Source organism: Leuciscus leuciscus (genome assembly GCF_965113295.1).
Source record: "Leuciscus leuciscus genome assembly, chromosome: 3".
NCBI lineage: Eukaryota > Metazoa > Chordata > Actinopteri > Cypriniformes > Leuciscidae > Leuciscus > Leuciscus leuciscus.
Window position 1 is genome coordinate 64,651,079 of NC_138727.1, and position 19,358 is coordinate 64,670,436.

General features: G+C 37.7%; 2 protein-coding genes across 2 annotated transcripts in view; both read left to right on the forward strand.

Annotated features, from left to right (window-relative positions):
• The window catches only part of LOC309495413 (uncharacterized protein), a 96,439-nt gene that overhangs the window by 19,822 nt on the left and 57,259 nt on the right, over window positions 1-19,358 (forward strand). The gene's annotated exons all lie outside the window — the stretch shown is intronic.
• The window catches only part of LOC309495410 (uncharacterized protein), an 83,924-nt gene that overhangs the window by 7,307 nt on the left and 57,259 nt on the right, over window positions 1-19,358 (forward strand). The window lies entirely within an intron of this gene.

Genomic DNA, 19,358 nt, shown 5'->3' on the forward strand with positions numbered 1-19,358 from the left:
CTCTCTCTGACACACACACACACACACACACACACATATTCCAGCATTGCAATCTTGACATCGCAGCCTGTTCATTTTGCTGCATTCACACCAATAGTTTTACCAATATTGCGATTGCGATTTAATATGCGATTATTTTTTAAGCTCTTTATCTTTTCTATTATTCAACAAAAACAAGCAATAAATCATTGTAAAATAGGGAAGGGAATCTTTAGGCACCTCATGAGCCGATAAACATTTTTTTCTTTAATTGATCTTATTAATAAAACTTAAAATATTTAATTACATAATTATAAGTAGGCCTACTTATAATAATTACACATTAAAAAACTAAATTAATTCAATTACATGTTAATAATTTAAACAAATATAGCTTCAAAACAAATAACAAAGAGGGGGAAAAAATATTACAAGCAATAAACAGAGTGCTTTCAGTATTTAAGAGTCGGCTGTCTGAACGTTTTCATCCCTTTTGAAATTATAAGATGTGGTTTGTCCTGTCTGTTTAATAACTTAAGATATAACTGACTGTCACATTAATTTCGCATCATAAAAGCATTTTGAGATGCAAGTACATTTAACCACGTAGACGGAGTCGCTCACAGCCGCATGCTCAAGCACTCTTCGCAAAGCGCGCGTGAGTATTTGAAATTGAAAGCAGCTTCTGTCTGTGATTTTCATATTTTTAATATGTAAGCCAACTGCATTCCAAGACATATGATGCCTTCGTAGAACATTTGTAAGTAAAATACCGGTGGGCGAGACCGCGCACTACAAGAGTAACATCACGCAGACCGCGCGCCTCATATCTTGTGCAGTGAAGACCGCGAATGTCCTTGTAATTCGCTTCAACTTTTCCGAACTTTATTAAAGATTATTTCTCGTACGGTTCGAGTGGTGTCGTGTGTGTGAGAGAGAGACAGAGGAATTAGAAGCAAGCAGAATACGGTTGTTTATAAAGCACACGCCTCATCACGTAGCCTATCTGTGTTTAAAACTAAGCTCAGACATAAATCTGAAATTATCTTAATCGATACAGAATCGTTGGAGAGAATCTATAACACAATATCACAAATTAAACACAAACTGTTATTTCCTGAGGCCTATGCCAGGTCTACATGCGTAGCGTGCCAAGTTGATGCTTCATCTGCAATACAGACTGGTTTACTCTCGCGTGTCATGTGACCAGACTGTAATCGCATCTTTGCGGTTAAAAAATCGCATTTCATCATATCGCATTATTATCGCAAATGCAATTAATCGTTCAGCCCTAATATAGAGCTAAGGCGGGGCTACAGATTAGGTGTCCGTCCCTAAAGAACCCGCATATGTCTATGCGCGTATCTAACAGTATCGTTAGTTCCGTATTACATTAAATAATGTGCATGCGAGTTATATTTATATTTATACCGTGTATTCTCTGTGTAAATCCATGCACCGAACGTACGTTCAGTACGAATACATGTACCGTTCCACCCCTAATAGGTATCGTATCGGATAATTTTTTTTTCTCCCCTCCGATATCCGATCTAGCGTTTTGGGCCAGTATCGGCACGATGCCGTGGATCGGATCGGGACATCCCTAGTATTTTACATACAGCACACAGTGAAAACGATATGAATATGGCACAGTGGGCAACTGGATATAGCACAGCATATTTTAAAATGAAGGATTTAAAGTTTTTCGATCGCGTCTCCTGTGAGCAGAGCCGATCAGCCCAATACGCACACTACGAAGTTGCGTAGGGGCCCCGCAAATTACTCAAGGCCCCACCTCCCCCTCGAGTCAAAGCGCGTCAATCAAAGTTTACAATATCGATGAGAAAATTAAGCGGAACTATCCTTTTGGTCATGAAAAGAGAGAGAAAAAAACCCACCATGAGAGTGAATTGCGGGAACAGCAATCAGGTAGACTTGTGTTCTCTTCTCTCCTCTCCCAAGTTTGATGTCAGCAAAGAACAGTAAAGTTAAGTTGATGTGCATCTATCTCTAGTCTGTCTGGGCAGTGCATATTTTGGTCTTTCTGCGTCTTGCTTACACTTCCAGGGCTGTGTTCTGTGACTGTGCCTGACACAAAAAATAGTGCGAGTGAAATGCAACTTTTACGACTAAGGGCAACGGTGTTTGTTTATAAACTGCAGCTCGGAAAAGATAACCGCGTCGCGTGTTAACATGCGTTCATATGCGCGCGCACGAAATGAAACGCGCACTTTCCAGCAAAACATCTGTGGGTACCAGTAGGCTACAATATGGGCGTGATGGCACTCCTCATTATAGGCACACATACTTTTAAAACAAGACAAGGATTATCTAGACTCCAAGTCAGTTTAGTTATAACTCTGCAATAAAGCAAGATGGAAAGCAATATATTGACATTGACTATTGATTTATAGGCTATATTGCATTTAAAATGTTGATTGGCTGGACATACTGGTCAATATCGATGCACATCCCTCAGTAAATAATAACCATCAAGTATCAAGTATTGCTTTTATCATTTAAAACACAGTGACATGCTATGACAAGCCATTTGAGCTTTTATTCATTCACAGGATGCATTTTTGATATCAATAATTACATTTAAAATGTGAATTCTTGATATTAAGAATGTACTTTTTCTAGTAACAATGTCTATTTTTGATATCAGGAATTACATTTTCATTAGTACTAGTTACTGGGGTGTCAGGTGTGACTGTTGTGTGGCAATGGCAAATGGTTTACATGGGTCAGGTAGGAGGGCCCCTTTACAGAATTTCGCTTAGGGCCCCAGAGAGGTCAGGATCGGCTCTGCCTGTGAGGCTGATCTTCTGTTTGCATTCACTCACTTCGCACGGACCAACCGTCACTCGCAGTAACACGTTTATGCAGGCTACAAATGCACACTTCACAAGATATCACAGCTGGATTCGATTAAATCTGCAACGTTTGTGAAATTAAATGTTTATTAGATATTCAGATATTTGTTTAAATGATGTAGATGCGCATTTGCTGAATGTTGACGGTAAATGAGAAAGTATTTTAGCCTGATTGTTTGCCTTTTCTGTTACAAATAATATAAAAGCAAACGCTTTACTTTTTCGCTTACCATTTACTTTCTTTGTTTACCAGTTCTGTCTAACAAAGTATTAGATATGACTGACAGAGATCGTAAACTAATGAAGACGGAGAATGTGAGTGAGCGCTGTGTGATCAGACAGGCGCTGCCGTTCTCTTCTCAGGTCAGAAGACGGCTCTTCTGCCGTCAAAATAAAAGTCCTGGTTAGTGGTCGACCGATATTGTTTTTTTGATTGCCGATGCCGATATCTTAGAGAGCAGGGTGGCCGATATAAAGCCGATATTTTTATATATATTTATTTTAATCAATATTTAATAAATTATAAATAAATTCTAAAACAATTTTTTCAAATAAACATGCTTTTATACTTTAGATGGCAACTTCTTTACAACTTCTTATTTGCAATCCTATTACAGTATTTTTCACAAAGTAATTGTTTAGAAATATATGAATATGTGAATAAAAAGAAGGTAAACACTGTAACAGGGCACTCAGTAATCTAGTAATTTCGTGCTGGTAATCATATTTTTTCAAATTAAGACAAGGTAACGCTAATTTTACATACAGCACAGTGAAAATGATATGAATATGACACAGTTGGCAACTGGATATATCACAGATATGAATATGACACAGTTGGCAACTGGTTATATATCAGCATATTTTAAAATGAAGGATTTAAAGTTTTTCGATCGCGTCTCCTGTGAAGCTGATCTTCTGTTCGCATTCACTCACTTCGCACGGACTGACCGTCACTTGCAGACATATAATGCACACTTCACAAGATATCACAGCTGGATTCGATTAAATCTGCGAGGTTTGTGAAATTAAATGTTTATTAGATATTCAGAGATTTGTTTAAATGACGTAGATGCGCATTTGCTGAATGTTGACGACAAATGAGAAAGTATTTTAGCCTGATTGTTTGCCTTTTCTGTTACAAATAATATAAAAGCAAACGCTTTACTTTACTTACTAAGCATAAGTTACCATTTACTTTCTTTGTTTACCAGTTCTGTCTAACAAAGTATTAGATATGATTATGATATGAAAATCTGTATTTTTCTATGTACATTTCTGAAATGCACTTTCTGTAAAGCTGCTTTGAGACAATATGTATTGTGAAAAGCGCTATACAAATAAATTTGAATTGAATTGAATTGAATATGACTGACAGAGATCATAAATTAATGAAGACGGAGAATGTGAGTGAGCGCTGTTTGATCTGAGGAGCTGCCGTTGCTCTTCTGACGCTGGTGTTCTCAGCGCCGCCTGTCAAAATAAAAGTCCGGAGCGCCGTCAAAATAAAAGTCCCGCTTCCAACACATCGGCCAATCAGAAAAACGTATCGGCCGATGCCGATATTTCAAAAATGCCAAATATCGGCCGATATATCGGTCGACCACTAGTCCTGGTTCCAACACATCGGCCAATCAAAAAAACGGATCAGCCGATGCCGATATCTTAAAAATGGCAAATATCGGCCGATATATCGGCCTTGACCACTAATCACGATTTCGGTTTCATATTGCATATCGTTACAGCCCTACCTAGCATACACATAACACTAGGGGTGTCGAAATTAATTGTTTCTACGATGCATTGCGATGCAGACGAGGATGATTCGGTATCGGTTCAGAAATAGACCATAACCGATTATAATGTACTGATGCTTTTCTGACGTCATTTGTCACGTACGTGCTTTGTCGCGGTAGCATACAATGGCAGAGGGAGGTGCGAGAAAATTAAAAATGCTCCAACTACTTTAACCCCCTGAGGTCTACGGTATCGCCGGCGATACCAGCTCACTTTTTTTTTATCAATGTAAAAGAAACTCATAAATACTCTGTTGACTTTGATTTTCCATAGGAGTTTCATACATCAATCGATTCTGTTAAATGTGTATTATTTTTGTGTATACTCACAATAAAAACAAAGTGTTGTGCTTTTTGCCAAATAAAGAAAAATAAACACGAAGCCAGTTCTGCCTTCTCTCTGCCAGTGAAGTCCATTCTCAAACGCGTCCGAAAATGAACAATAACTGAGCGAATACTCAGTCAAACAGGCATACAAAGACACAGGCATGAAGCTTGAATTCTCGTCTTTTAAATGAAGTAATTTATATAAAAAACAAATATCTTCATCTTGTGAAATCTGTATTAAAAGAGAGCGATTCCAGTCGAGCTCATCTCATCTCATTACGTTATAATCGGCCCCGCCCACGGAGAGCGCGCGCTATTCAAACGCAAATGACTGAGACGATCCCATACAAACTGTGAACGCCCCCATATCAGCTCGAGAAAACACATCAAGTTTATTCAGATCATTACTTGTCTACACTGTCTCGCAGCGCTGTGAGGAATAATAATAATGGAAAACTTACCTCAGAAGTGCTGGTATTTCGAGGAGCAACGGATGGAATAATGTAGTAAGTTTTTTTTTTCATTCTCAAGTAAATCGCGTTTCTGTGTGAATGAATGAACGCAGAGATGCGCTGTTTACCACAACTCGCAAAAAGACGGTTTAAATTTGAATTGCGTTTCTGTGTGTGAATAAATGATCTGCTTTTAGCAAACTATTTTGCTATACTGAGTAAAATCGATTGAAATATGTTGAAATAAAATGTATTTGTATAAGCAACGTATTAAACTGCAAATTAACATTTATATTCCTTATAATAAAAACGAAAGACCTATGTTACAGACATATGAAAGACAACATTTCGTTGATTAGTTTTGGATAGATTACACATTTTTACTGTAAAATATCTGCCACCTCAAATAAGCTTTTGTTTGCCAATTTTTGCTAATATGTTAAATATAGTATGTTTTGTCAATGTAGGCTATATTCGAAGTTTGAAATATGTATGATAAAATGTATACTTTAGTTTTTACAAAGAAAGATTACACTTCAATTGTTGTTGTAATTGTAACCTTTTTAATAAAAATATATATATTTACAAGGTAGATGTAAACAAATTTTAAAAGGTAAATATAAGCATTTTCTTTAAATAATTTTTATTGTGTTTTATTATTGACAAATTTGGGGAGAGGATACATATTCCAAAACTGAAAATACAGTATGAGAATTAACTGCACAATTAATAGACATGTTTTCCTTGGATATTATACAATTTGCAAGCAAAATTTGTGAAAAAAATAAATAATTGACATGCTTCCAACTGTGAACCAATTTGGTAGAATATATATATATATATATATATATATATATATATATATATATATATATATATATATATATATATACTGTATATATATTGCTCTTGCATTCTTTCTTGTGGCTATAGGTGACACACCTGAATGAATGGCTCATTAAGTATGCGGGCCCCATTGTCTCCTGAGGTGTGAACCACTACATATGCATGATGCTGTTGAATGGTTGACGCCCCTTGCGCATATTGCCTTTACAAACAAAAAGTGTTTTACAAGATTTAAATCAATGTATTGTGTTATGTGAATGATAAGGGCAGGATGATTTTCACATCATTTTGAAGAAAAAACTCTAGGCAACGACATCAATTAGTCAAAAGTCTTATTGACACGTATTTAGTATGTGTTTTGTGGCCTTATTTCAGAAACTTTAGTTTTTAGTTTTTTCAATAACCATGCATAAACATTATTCTCTCAAAAATACAAACATGTACATGCATGTTGCTCACATATTATGGTAGCCCTGTTTGTGCTAAATAGAGTGTAATTATACCTTTGCCATTAATATGTTTATAAGCAACTGAAAAAAGCACAAATGTCAGGGCATGTCAGAACATCTCAAGGACCCCAAAAACCCCTCAGACCTCAGAGGGTTAAAAGCCTACATCTGGGCACATTTCGGCTTTTATGAACAACCTGGTAAGCACGACCTGCAGAAGACACGCGCTGTGTGTGCTCATGTCACGCACAAATAGAATATGCAGTAGGTAATACCACAAACTTGATAAACCACGTTAGCCTTTTTCACCCCGAGCTGTTAACGCCTGGCAGAGTCTGAGTGCTTTAGAGTAAGCGGATGAGCTCCAACGTCACCCGAATCCACAGCCAAAAATAAATCATCCACCCGCCCCAATAATTTTCTCTGATTTAAGTATCCGCACCCGAGGGTCAAATTACAATTATTCTGTGTTACGCTTGATTTAAAAATGGATGATCGTCACCTTCAACAGCGGATTTGGCGACGGTTGATGCGCTCATCTTTAATGGTAACATAATACACTGATTAATGAGCGCTGCTTTTAAATGAACATTTCTTTAAAACAAAATTTATTTGACAGATTTTCCTTTTCTTAATGGCATAAACAAGCTTTACTCCCTTGAAACTTAGGGATTCTAACTTAGGGAATCTTAGGGATTGAAACTTACTCCCAATTCACACCTGCCTTGTTTGGTTCGATTGAATCGAACTCTAGTTCGTTTCCCCCCTTGGTGCGGACCTTTTGGGCAGGTGTGAATACAGCAATCGAACTCGGGTGCGGACCAAACAATCGAACCGAGACCCAGCTGAAGAGGTGGTCTCGGTACGGTTCCAAACGAACTCTGGTACGGTTCGTTTACGATGTGAACATGAACCGACCCAATTGCAAGAAAGCACTGCGCCTTTGAGTTAACAGGCTTCCGTAGTCGGAGTTGCGTTATGGGAAAGTGATCTGTTGTTGATTTACTACATTTGATAAAATGAGTCGTGGTTTGACCTGGAGCTTCGAAGAGACAAGCTGCCTTATTAACATTTGGGCAGATGCCCATGTAACACAGCTGCTGGAGAGGACACATAAAAATACTGATGTGTTCAACATGTTTACTGAACGGATGAAGGAGAGGGGATATGAGCGGCCTCCCGCACAGTGCCGCGTTAAAGTAAAAAAACTTTGGCAACAGTATATGAAAGTGCGCGATGCTCTAAACAAGAGTGGAAATTCAGGAGAAGAGAAAGAAAAATGTCAATGGTACGACGAACTGGACAAAATCCTAGGAACGCGACCAACAGTTTGTCCCGTTGACATTGTCGAGTCATATAGCCCTACAGACAAGACCTCATCAAGCCAAATGACTCCACCATCTTCTAGCAGCTACTCTGGAGAAATCGAGCTCGATGAAAATGGTGAGTGAATGGCTACACACGCATGCAATCAACGGCACGATTTATGATTTTGGTCGAAAAGTGACAATTATTCATTACATTAATATGATTTGCCATTTCCCTGCCTGAGAGGGATGGGTAAAATGCAGAGGATGAATGTTTGAATTATTAGTAATACTATCTGTTAACTGTCACTGTTCCATAGGTGGGCAAACTGTCATATGAAACTGTCATATACATAAATGTAAAGATTATAATATGTAAAGATTATATATATATATATAATCTTTACATATTATAATCTTTACATTTTATAGCCTATCTGAAGTAATCGTTACAAACTATATATTAGAATACATGAGTTTTTTCTGTTTTGAATTAAATTATGTAGAAAGGAACCATAATTTGTGAGAATAATGCACATCATAAAAAATATATTACCTGCCACCACCGTTTTGCTTTTGAACGATGTAGTGACAATATTATTTTGTTAAAAATGTCACTGGCCAGAATCATCATTAAAACATTGCTGTCCCCTAGTAATCATTTTTGGTGCAGCAGCTAATATTGTCACAACACTTCGATGATGAGCATGAGTTTGCAAAGGACAGTAATCATTTTCAATAATCTGTCCTTTATCCTTTATTATACTACAGGGCCGTTGAATGCTTGAATCTGATTGGTTGACGAACGTTCTAAGGTGTGCATTATTTTCAGGGAAACGCACGGCTAAAGTAGTTCCAGGCAGGTCTCGACCGCATTACAGTTCCATATCACTTCGCGTAGTCAACTGTAATAACGGAAAATAGGATACAATTCATAACAAGAAAAAGCATTTCGCCCCATGCGCTTGATCTGCAATTTTCAATGTCTAGCTTCACAATCAATAGAAACATGTTGTTTAATTTGAATAAATAAACTATAAAGTCCTATCTATAATCAATAGAAAATTAAACTGAATATAGGCTAAATAAATGGATAGTCCTGCAGCACGGATTTTTATTGCAGATAATTTAACAAATAAATAATTATTGATAGGCCTACTTGTTAAAAGGGCTTTGGGTTTCATTTATTTGGCTAGTCTACTGTCATCTGTCAATAATAGAAAAAAAAAGAATTAACGAATTAATTAAAACGAATTTAATTGGGGACTGCCCAATTAGAAAAATAATGCACACCCGAGGTGTAACGGCCACTCCGCTTCGCGTCGTGACCGCATTACCACCTCGGGTGTGCATTATTTTTCTAATAATTCAACAGCCTGTCGTCAATTATTCCTTACTTATATTTCCCACTGCAGGTCAGGGTGAGGTTATTTAAGGATTTTGTCAAATGCCCTATTTTTCATATGAATATTAAATCTGTCAAAAATTATTTACTTAACTGTATTACATACCTAGAAGCAACACAATTCTACATGCTGTAGGCCTGCAGTAGAATTGGCTGAACTGGGTGGACAAATGCTGACCTCTGTCTCTGACTCTAGGCTATATAGACTAATGGAATATGTTAATATGCGTATTCCATTCATGATGTTGCCATCAGAAGCTTCATGATCACGGCTGAAATTCTTGTTGACATTCAGTAGCATGTTGTTGCCTTTTTGAGTTTAATGCAATTTTTTTTACTGACAGGAGAAAAGGGAATAACACCCAATGATCCAGAATCTAATGGCCCCACAGATTCTCCTCTTGCCACATCCACTGACATAGAGGACAGCGATGCCACACCCAGTTGTGATGAGCAGCGTGGAGAAAGCAGTGGAAGGCTGGTCATTCCAGGGGCTCAAGCTAGGAAGCACCTGGGAAGGAAGCGTAAGGCCAAAGATTGTCTGGATGATAGTGGGCTGCAGGCTTATATGGCTCAGCAAAGCAAGCAGCTACATGAAATGTATGAAGCTGAGCAAAAACGGCAAGCACAGGAGAACGCAGTCCTTGAGAATTTGCTGAGGGCACATCAGGAGGCAGAGGAAAGGAGATTTCAAGCTATGCAAGCTCAGCAAGAGGCAAATCATCAAATGTTTACACAGCTAGTGGCCACTCTTGCTAATGCATTGTCTTCTGGTCAGTCACAGCACCCACCCTCGCAGCACCCAACTCACTTGATGCCACCCCCAACCCACTTTATTCCACCCCCAACCCAGTTGATTCCACCAGCTCCAATGAATTCAACCCCTATCAGTGCATGGTCCTTTCCTCAGCCACCCAGGGCCCAACCACAGCAGCCCATGGCCCTGCAGCTCATGCGACCATCTAATGGTCAGACCAGGTGAAGAGGCTCAAAATGTTTCATCTGTTGAATCACATGGCAACCTGCCTATATCCACTGTACTACATCAAGTGAATGACAGTGAGCATTTCTACAACTTGTAGATGGTGAAGGTGCACAGCAATCTACCTCATAGTGTTATCAGTTTGTTTTATAATTGTTCGTTAGGCTCATTGTTGTAAAGGAGTCTGCATGTGTTGCTGTGAGTGTAGTTGCACAGCAATCTATAGTGTTGCAAACAATGTGTTATTGTTATAAATAAGTTTACATTTATGAAAAGATGAGCAAAGAAGAGACGTTTTAGCATTCAAATTTGGATCAACAAAGAATTTTATTTTTTCTAAAAATCTATTCTCAGTAAAGAAAACTTTGGATGTAAAAAAATAAAGGTATGTTTATTTAAAATGCTATAAAGAAACTTTCTTGAGAATGAAAAGTGTAAAATAAAGAACAAAACATGTATAACACTTTGCTATCTCAGCAATAAAGTTATTTTTTTGTTACAAAACTCAGTTGTAGTCATTCAAGTCAACCACCACATAAAACATTGTCAGTGGTCAACCTTGGCTGCTGGTTAAGTATCTTTTGCTTTGATGAACAACAGTTGAACTATTTAAATCATAATCAAAACAATTACAAGCAAAAGATTTCTTCAATTTGACTGACAATTATATAAGTACCTTAACATTACCCTTACAGCCTTGAAAAATAGGCACACAGTGCATTTCTAATATCTTGACCACTCTGATCTCCGGTCTCCTCACGATTCTGTCTGTCATCCAATTCATTCTCTTCACCTTCATCCTCTTCATAGTCTTCGTCATTGAATATTTCATTGTTGACTTCACAAAAGTTGTGTAATACACAACATGCTGGAATGATTTGGCTGACCAGAGAAATGTGTGCTTCATGTTGCTTAAGGAGGCATCTCCATCGACCTTTGAGGCGCCCAAAGGCTCTCTCACCAGTCATCCTTGCTTGACTCAGGCGGTGGTTGAAGTTGATCTGTTCAGCAATCACTCTTCTGCCTTCTTGGAATGGCTTCATAAGCCAGGGGAGTAATGGATAGGCAGCATCTCCTAAGATCATTAGAGGCACATTTACTCCCTGAAAGGTTTCAGTCCATTGTGGCAACAGTCTGCCGCTCTGGCCCCGATCAAAAAGAGATGAAAGGGCAAAAACACGAGCATCATGGACTCTTCCTGGCTGTCCAATATTTATGTCCCAAAATTTCATTTTGTTGTCTACCACAGCCTGAAGGATGACTGAATATTGCCCCTTCCGATTAAAGTAGTCTGCTGGTGTGATGGGTGGAGCCTTGATAGGTACATGGGAGCCATCAATGGCTCCAGCAACTTGGGGGAATCCCCACTTATCTCTAAAACCTTGTACTGTTGTTCTTAAATCAGCATCAGAGGGTGTTTTGATGTATAGTGGTTTCAGGATTGTATTTATGGCTGTGACTACTTCTTGGGTGATGAGGCAGCAAGTGCACGTACCAACACCAAAGAGGTGGGAAATCGACCTGTATTCTAGGTTAGTTGCTGGCCTCCACAGACAAATTGCTAAACGAATCTCTACAGGGAGTGGTCTTCTGTATCTGGTGAGTTGGCGGGTCAAACAGGGCCGAAGAATACCACAGAGATGAATGAATGTGCCTCTTCTCATTCTGAAATTCAGCAACCACTCTCTGTCAGTCCAGGTATTATTGATAAGTTGCCACCAATCCTGAGAGCGTGGATTGACCCAGATTCTCCTGTAGGGAAGGCAGAAAAAAAGAATGTGAAATAGAAATTAGCCTGTAGGCTACAGACAGTTTCACATAGAGGGGAACATGCTGAAACAACAACAGGCCTATCTATTAACCATAGGTAGTCTATAGAATTTTCAATACTCAAGAGTGCAGATTGTGTCTTTATTTACACTGATAACTATCTCCTATGACAGACAAATCTGGTGAAAAAAGCAGTGTGCAAAGTGTGACATGGTTATATTTTTACTATGTAAATTGGGGTGATGAAAATGCCAATACATGACTTATTAGGGATAGTAGTATGCAGTAATGTTAGCAGTAGTGCAGTCAATCGATAATAAAAAAAAAAAAAAAAAAAATATTATTTTAAGTCTTTACGGTCATTAAATTATTTGACTGCTCTTATGCTCTTATGAGGATACTTAACACAACGGACATTTTGGCATAATGGTTTGTGTTATTGTTCGTTCAAGTGCGAAAGAGAATTACATTCCGGCGCGCTGTCTGGCCACACGATGCTGTTGCGTGTCGTGTGTGCATCATTGGAATGGAATGAATGAATGAGCGTGTGCATCAGGACATTCACATACAGAGCGTTCTCTTTAGTCTAATCGCGCATAAATGCTTTAAAAGCATTTGCATGAATACGAGCGAGTTCATATAATGTAACGATAGTTACAATACAAGGATGGGAGGGGGGTGCTGCGTTAATTTACGTTAAACTGGACAAACTTAATCGCAAGCGTTAACGTTGACAGCACTTGTTAGCAGTATATACAAAAAGAATCTCATTATTTGAATGCGTGAACATAGCCCCTCTCTATGAATGAAAACTTTATATCTTATCTGTCTTCTGTGCAGTGCCACTGTCAGCATGCCATGGTAGGCGCACATGAGAGCATGTTCTCTCCGCCGGAACCGTCGCACATCGTCGTCTTCTCAAAATCCGAATTACAACATCGTATAGATGACATTACTCATTAGTTTCTTCATTTTGCGTTTGTAGAGAATAACACAAAAACAATAAAAGAACAAATATTGCAGTACGAAATATCTCCATGCTGAGCTTTTTTTTGCACTTCCTGATTTCTCTACTTGAGAATCCTTGTCCAATGAATGGATGACCTTAGCACACGTGTGGTTTTGTTTACAAATTTTGGTTCACTTGCAAAAAGAGCAGTGTGAAAGCGAACCGTACAAATTTTTTTTTAAATAAAAATAAATTATTTGGTCCGGACCAAAGCAAGTGAACTATCGGACTTTCCTGGTGTGAATACACCCTTAAACTGGAATGTCACTGTTTCTGTCACTGCGACTTCCCGAACAGGCGAGCACACGCACACACGCGCGCGCACATCACTTTTGAAGTAAAATTTTAAATTGAGGATGCGGTGCATCGTGATGCATCATGATATCAAATTGAACTGAATCGATGACATGATAATCGTAATCGAACCGAACTGTGAGACCGGTGTAGGTTCACACCCCTACATAACACATTATCAACTTCTATAATTCAAATCATGTAAAATGTTAGGCTGCATAAACTTGGTCAGCCGGAACCGGGAACACTTCCCATAACACCTTTAGGGATGGGGCTGATCCGATCCAGTATCGGTATCGGGACCGATACCAGCGTAATTCACGTATCGGATTTTCCCGATCCAACCTGCAGAGATATCCGATATCCATGAGTCATGCCTGCGATTTAACGTTGTCTGCTGAAATGACTCCAAAAGTGATTCCCGCTGGCTAGTCTGCTAGCTGGCTGCAAACTGTGGAATGGATTTCCTGAACGGAGGCGCGGCTCAGTGAGACACAGAGTTATGAGACACGCCCCCGCTCAGGAAATCCATTCCGCAGTTTGCAGGATAGCGTTGAGCAGCATTGTGGCTAGCCAACATGTCCGCTGTGTGGAAATACTTCACACTGGAAACCCCGCAGAGCAAGACAGCAAAATGCAATGTTTGCAAAGCCTTAATTCAGAGAGGCGGAAAGTCCCTCGCGTCGTACAACACAACGAACACAATCAAACATTTAAAAAAGCACCACGTTACTGTGCGTTCACACCAAACGTGAATAGCGCGTCTAGTTGGACGCTTGAATATTTTAAATCCATTCACGCGTCCAGAGCGAAATTGACGCGCGTAAAAAGCAAAAGTTTGAAACGAAATTGAGGCGTGTCTGAGGCGTCAATCATACTTGCATGTTGAGAGGAGTTTATTTCAGCATCATATAAAATAAACAATGATAATAATATTAAAGCAAACACAGCTCTGGTATCGGAATAGTATCGGCCGATATCCAAATTCAGGTATCGGGATCAGATCGGAAGTGAAAAAATGTGGATTGGAGCATCCCCTACCTGATGTACTTGTTATATCATAGGATGGCGTCTACGCTAATATTAGTCTCTCTGTTTATCTGGAGGTTTACAGTTTGCATGGACCTGCGGAAACAACAAAAAATTATGTATTATACAGGCCAGACAGGTAAAGCTGCATTCACACTACATGCGACAAAGCGACACGATACCATTCATTTCAATGGGGAGCGGGCGACTTCCGCAGCACGCGCGGTTGCGACCGTTGGCGACTGGTTGGGGCGTGTCTGGCGACACGACAAAGTTGAGAAATGTTTAACTTTATGCAAATGAAGAGCGACTTTCGCGAGCGACAACCAATAGGAGTGGAGCCTGGAGCGCGCGTCATCATCCTTCTCCGCTCAGCCCCTCGCCCCATCGACAGTAAGATGGAGGAGTATTTTTTAAAATCTAAAATACTACTGTTATTGTGTCATGAAAAGTAGTTATAAGAGTTTTTCAGTCGAGAATGTAGTTGTTTAAAGCTCAAATATGTGGTTTGTTTACAGATAGCGCCTATTTTCAATTTTGATCTGATATTTTCGGAGTTGTGAGACCCGTACTCGTTTATTTAACTTGCATGCTTTACGAGTCTAAATATTTAATATTTTCCCTCCAGAATGTTTGTTTTTAGCGGCAAGAAAACAGATTCACTGTCATTGGATGTTATTCATAAACATTACAAGGCAACCGGTAGTGGGAACGCCCACTAGCGACCTCATCGCCAGCCACCGGCGACATGCAGTGTAGTGTGAACGCAGCTTAATTTGGCAATGTCACTTTGTAAAGAAAGAGTAATATTTGCCCCTTGGAAGCTTTTTCAAAGTGGGGTGGGGGGTGGGGTGTTTTCAGAGCACCGCTGTTTCACAGGTAACAGTCTGTCTTCAGAAAACCCCCCTTGTTTTCACGTCTTTTGGATTAGCCCAACCCACTGGAGAAGAGAGACAGATTGAAGAAAGTAGGCTACTAGAAGGTTTGCTGAATATTATTACTTGATCTGGTTTGTTTAATAAATATAATTTTTTAATTAAAGTGGGCTTGCCTTTTGTGTTTAAGAGTAAAAGCTTTAAGTTAATAGTTTATTCGTGTCCTATCACAGAGCACAGAGCGGCTGAAATTATAATGTCTGTCAGTTATTATAATACATATGAAAAAAACAATAGTCTAAATTATGTTACATATTCCTCAAAAGTTCTTGTCATGATATCACTATTTGACAACATAGTACTATTTTCGGAAATCATAGGCTATGATATTGCGCAGGTGCACGTGATGCAACGCTGTCAGAGCCCACAGACTCGTGTGACTCATTTCAGTGCAAAATAATTACGTCAAAAACGATTTAATACTGCAAATAGCCTACTAGTTTTTTATGTTTATTTATAATTCATTTAGGCGGATAACAAGGCGCACAGTGCGCAGCTAATTAATTTAAAGTTGTTGTTTTTTCTAACGTCATTTTTAGTCGATTTTTTGTTGAAAATGTCAGGACTTTAGTCGACCAAGAACTTCTTTGGTTGATTACAGCCCTACTAAATTCAAATCCGCGTTCGCGTGTTGGCTGGCGCTGAGCAGAGACAGACGCTCTCAGCGCTGTCATATATCACAACTACTCAGTGTTTTCAACCACATATGGTTTATTTTAGGTTTCAGACATTTTACCCTCAAACCGTATTCACATTACAGCCCTTAATTCCGCATTGTGGACAAATGTGGGCACATAGGTCTCAGGTGTGATCCAACCATTTTTTTTAAAATAAATGTTATATCTTCGATAAAATAAAAACGATCAATTTATGGTGTTTTTTATTTTATTTTGGGGGTATTTTTGAATTTATTTTCCACTAAAAGTACCATATTTTCTATTTAAATTATGCTTATTTTATGTTATATTTAATATTTCTTTAACTTCAGTAAAAAAAATCATTTCATTAAATTCATTTAGCTAAAACATAAAAAAAAAAAAGGTGGCTTTGGTGACATCTGGTGGCTTATGTTGGTATAAAATTAACAAAAAAGCAATAATATCAATAAAATCAATAGTAAATATGGCTATACTCAATGGCTGCATATAGGCTAGAATTCTATAAAACTGTTATAATGAATTTAAGTTTTTGACTTCATCACAAGTTAAAATTGTAATTTAAAAAAATATATATCTGTGTTAGGTGAGACAATGCAAAAATGCTAAAATATGCTTAGACAAATATGACCATGCTATAAGGAAAATACAAAGTAGCTGATCATTTATCATTTATTTCAATGCTATTAGGAAAATAGTAGTAGATCATGTATCGTTTATTACAAACAAAAAACATCAAATTTCAATAACTCAAAAAACTAATTGGTACCAAACAGGAAAGAATAAATTAATTTGGTGACATCTAGTGTATTATGTTGGTATAAAATAAAAAAATAAAAAATATAATAATATCAATAGCCACTAGATGGCTATAGTACTCAATGGCTGCATATAGGCTCTATAATAACTCCATAAAACACTGTTATGAATTTAATCACGCAAGTTTTTGACTTTGTCACAAGTTAAAATTGTAATAAAAAAAAAAAAAAAATATATATATATATATCTGTGTTAGGTGAGACTATACAAAGATGCAAAATATGCTTAGACAAATATGACCATGCTATAAGGAAAATACAAAGTAGCTGATCATTTATCATTTATTTCAAACAAAAAACATCACATTTCAATAACTCAAAAAACTAATTGGTACCAAACAGGAAAGAATAAACAACAATAACTCAAAAAAGTAAGTGTTAAGTAAGAATAAACAGGTAAGAACCAACAATAATCATAGTTATAATGTTTACATGCTTGTGCGCATGTGTGTGTTTGTGTGCGCGCGTGCACAGCTGATTGATTGGAAAAAATTCAGTCATTGCCTCATTCAATTCTTTGTTTTTGTATGTGTGAGTGACTTTATATATATATATATATATATATATATATATATATATATATATATAAAAGCTCTGTTATTGGCACATTGAATGCTTTGTTTGTGTGTGTGAGTGTGAGTGTTTGCCACATTGAGAATGTTGTACAGGATCACCCCTTCATTTGTGTGTATGTATGATATGCATTGTGTTGGATCTATTGATTTTTTTTGTTTTGACAAAAAAAAAAAAAAGAAGCTCTAAATTACAGTTTTTCCCATTCATTCCTATGGGTGGCCATTTTTGTCAACGAACACAAGATTAAGGAGTTTTTTTTTTTCACCCACTTAACATTGTAGAATCGAGTCAAATTGTTTTTGTGTGTTCAGGTGGAAAACTTAAGAAAAGTAGCCAAGTCTTGTACCGCTCAGATTAAGGAAAGTATAAAAAAAAAATATATATATATATATATATATATATATATATATATTTTGCCCACATTTGTCCCCATTACGGTTTTAGGGTTAAATACACATAAGTACTAGCAAAACAACATTTACAGTTTGTAAAATACACACTGATATCTATGGAAGCGGATTAGATACACATTGTGTAGGTAACTATAACATTTACTCTGTTCTTCTCACACTTCACCAGCCACTTCTATGTATTTCGGGAGAAGTGGATGAATTGATGTGTTGTAGGCCTAAATCTGACAGATTCAATTCTCTGAACTGCAGTGCGTACTTACATGGTGCCCATTGTGCGTTATAGATCAACTAACATGAAATATGATCATTATAAAGGTTTCTTGTATTTAAGAATAAAAAAAGGACTGACTGACATGTAACGCAACCAATCACTGTTCGTTTTGTTCCGCGTCATGTTTAGTGTGATCGAGTCAAGTTGATGTCCATACAATAACAGACGTACATCTAATCAATTATTCATTCAAGAACGTTGTGCAAGTTTACTGCAAGAATAGAGCCGCGAACCTCACGTACTTATGAAAATCCAGAATTCAGTTGATCCTGATAAGAGCTGTAAACATGACGGTGTTCTTCCACGATGGGTTTCACGTCACGGCATTTAAGGTGATGCGTTCTAAAATGACGCTCACCTTGTGCAGGACATGCAATAAGTCAGTAGAGGTGTTTTATTTGGCCAGAGAAGGCAAAAAATGTGAAAAGAATTGCTAAAATTTAAAGCTGGTTTGAGATTTCAAGAATTTTTTTAATTTTTTTCCATAAAAAAGCCGTTATTTAATGTCATTCACCATCGTTTTGAGGCTCTCTTTTTTTAAAGTATCGGTTACCGTTTTTAAAAGTATCGATTTGGCACCGGTATCGAAAAATACCCAAACGATACCCAACCCTAGTTTTCGGTTAAAACGGTGTTGTGTAAGCGGCCCCTAAGTTAATAACTAATGATCATTGCAACAGAAGTAAATCAATCAAAAACTTACTTTAGCTGGACAATAACTTTTTTTCTAGAGCTGCTGTAAAGCCAAAACAATCTCTGTCCCATTCATTTCCTGTTATCACTGTAAAGCTGCTTTGAAACATTCTGTATTGCTAAAAGCGCTATGTAAAGGAAGATGACTTGACTTTCGTCTCACATATCCTCTCTGGGAGTACTCTGGGTTCCGGCCACATTCCGGCCTCGGAGGCCTCCCCCAGACAGCACTCCAAATACACATGCTCTTTTACTCTATCTAATCATTTGTAAGTGTGAACTCGTGAATTAATGGTTTTCTCCAGAGTGGCTATATATATATATATAAATGCACTAAATTGATAACTTTTTACAACAAAAATGAACTATCACTGAACTTACTAAACCTGGACTTTGACGCTATTTTCTTCTAGAAACAAGCTTTGTTGCATTATTATAAAGTTACTTTGAAACAATCTGCATTTTAAAAAGCGCT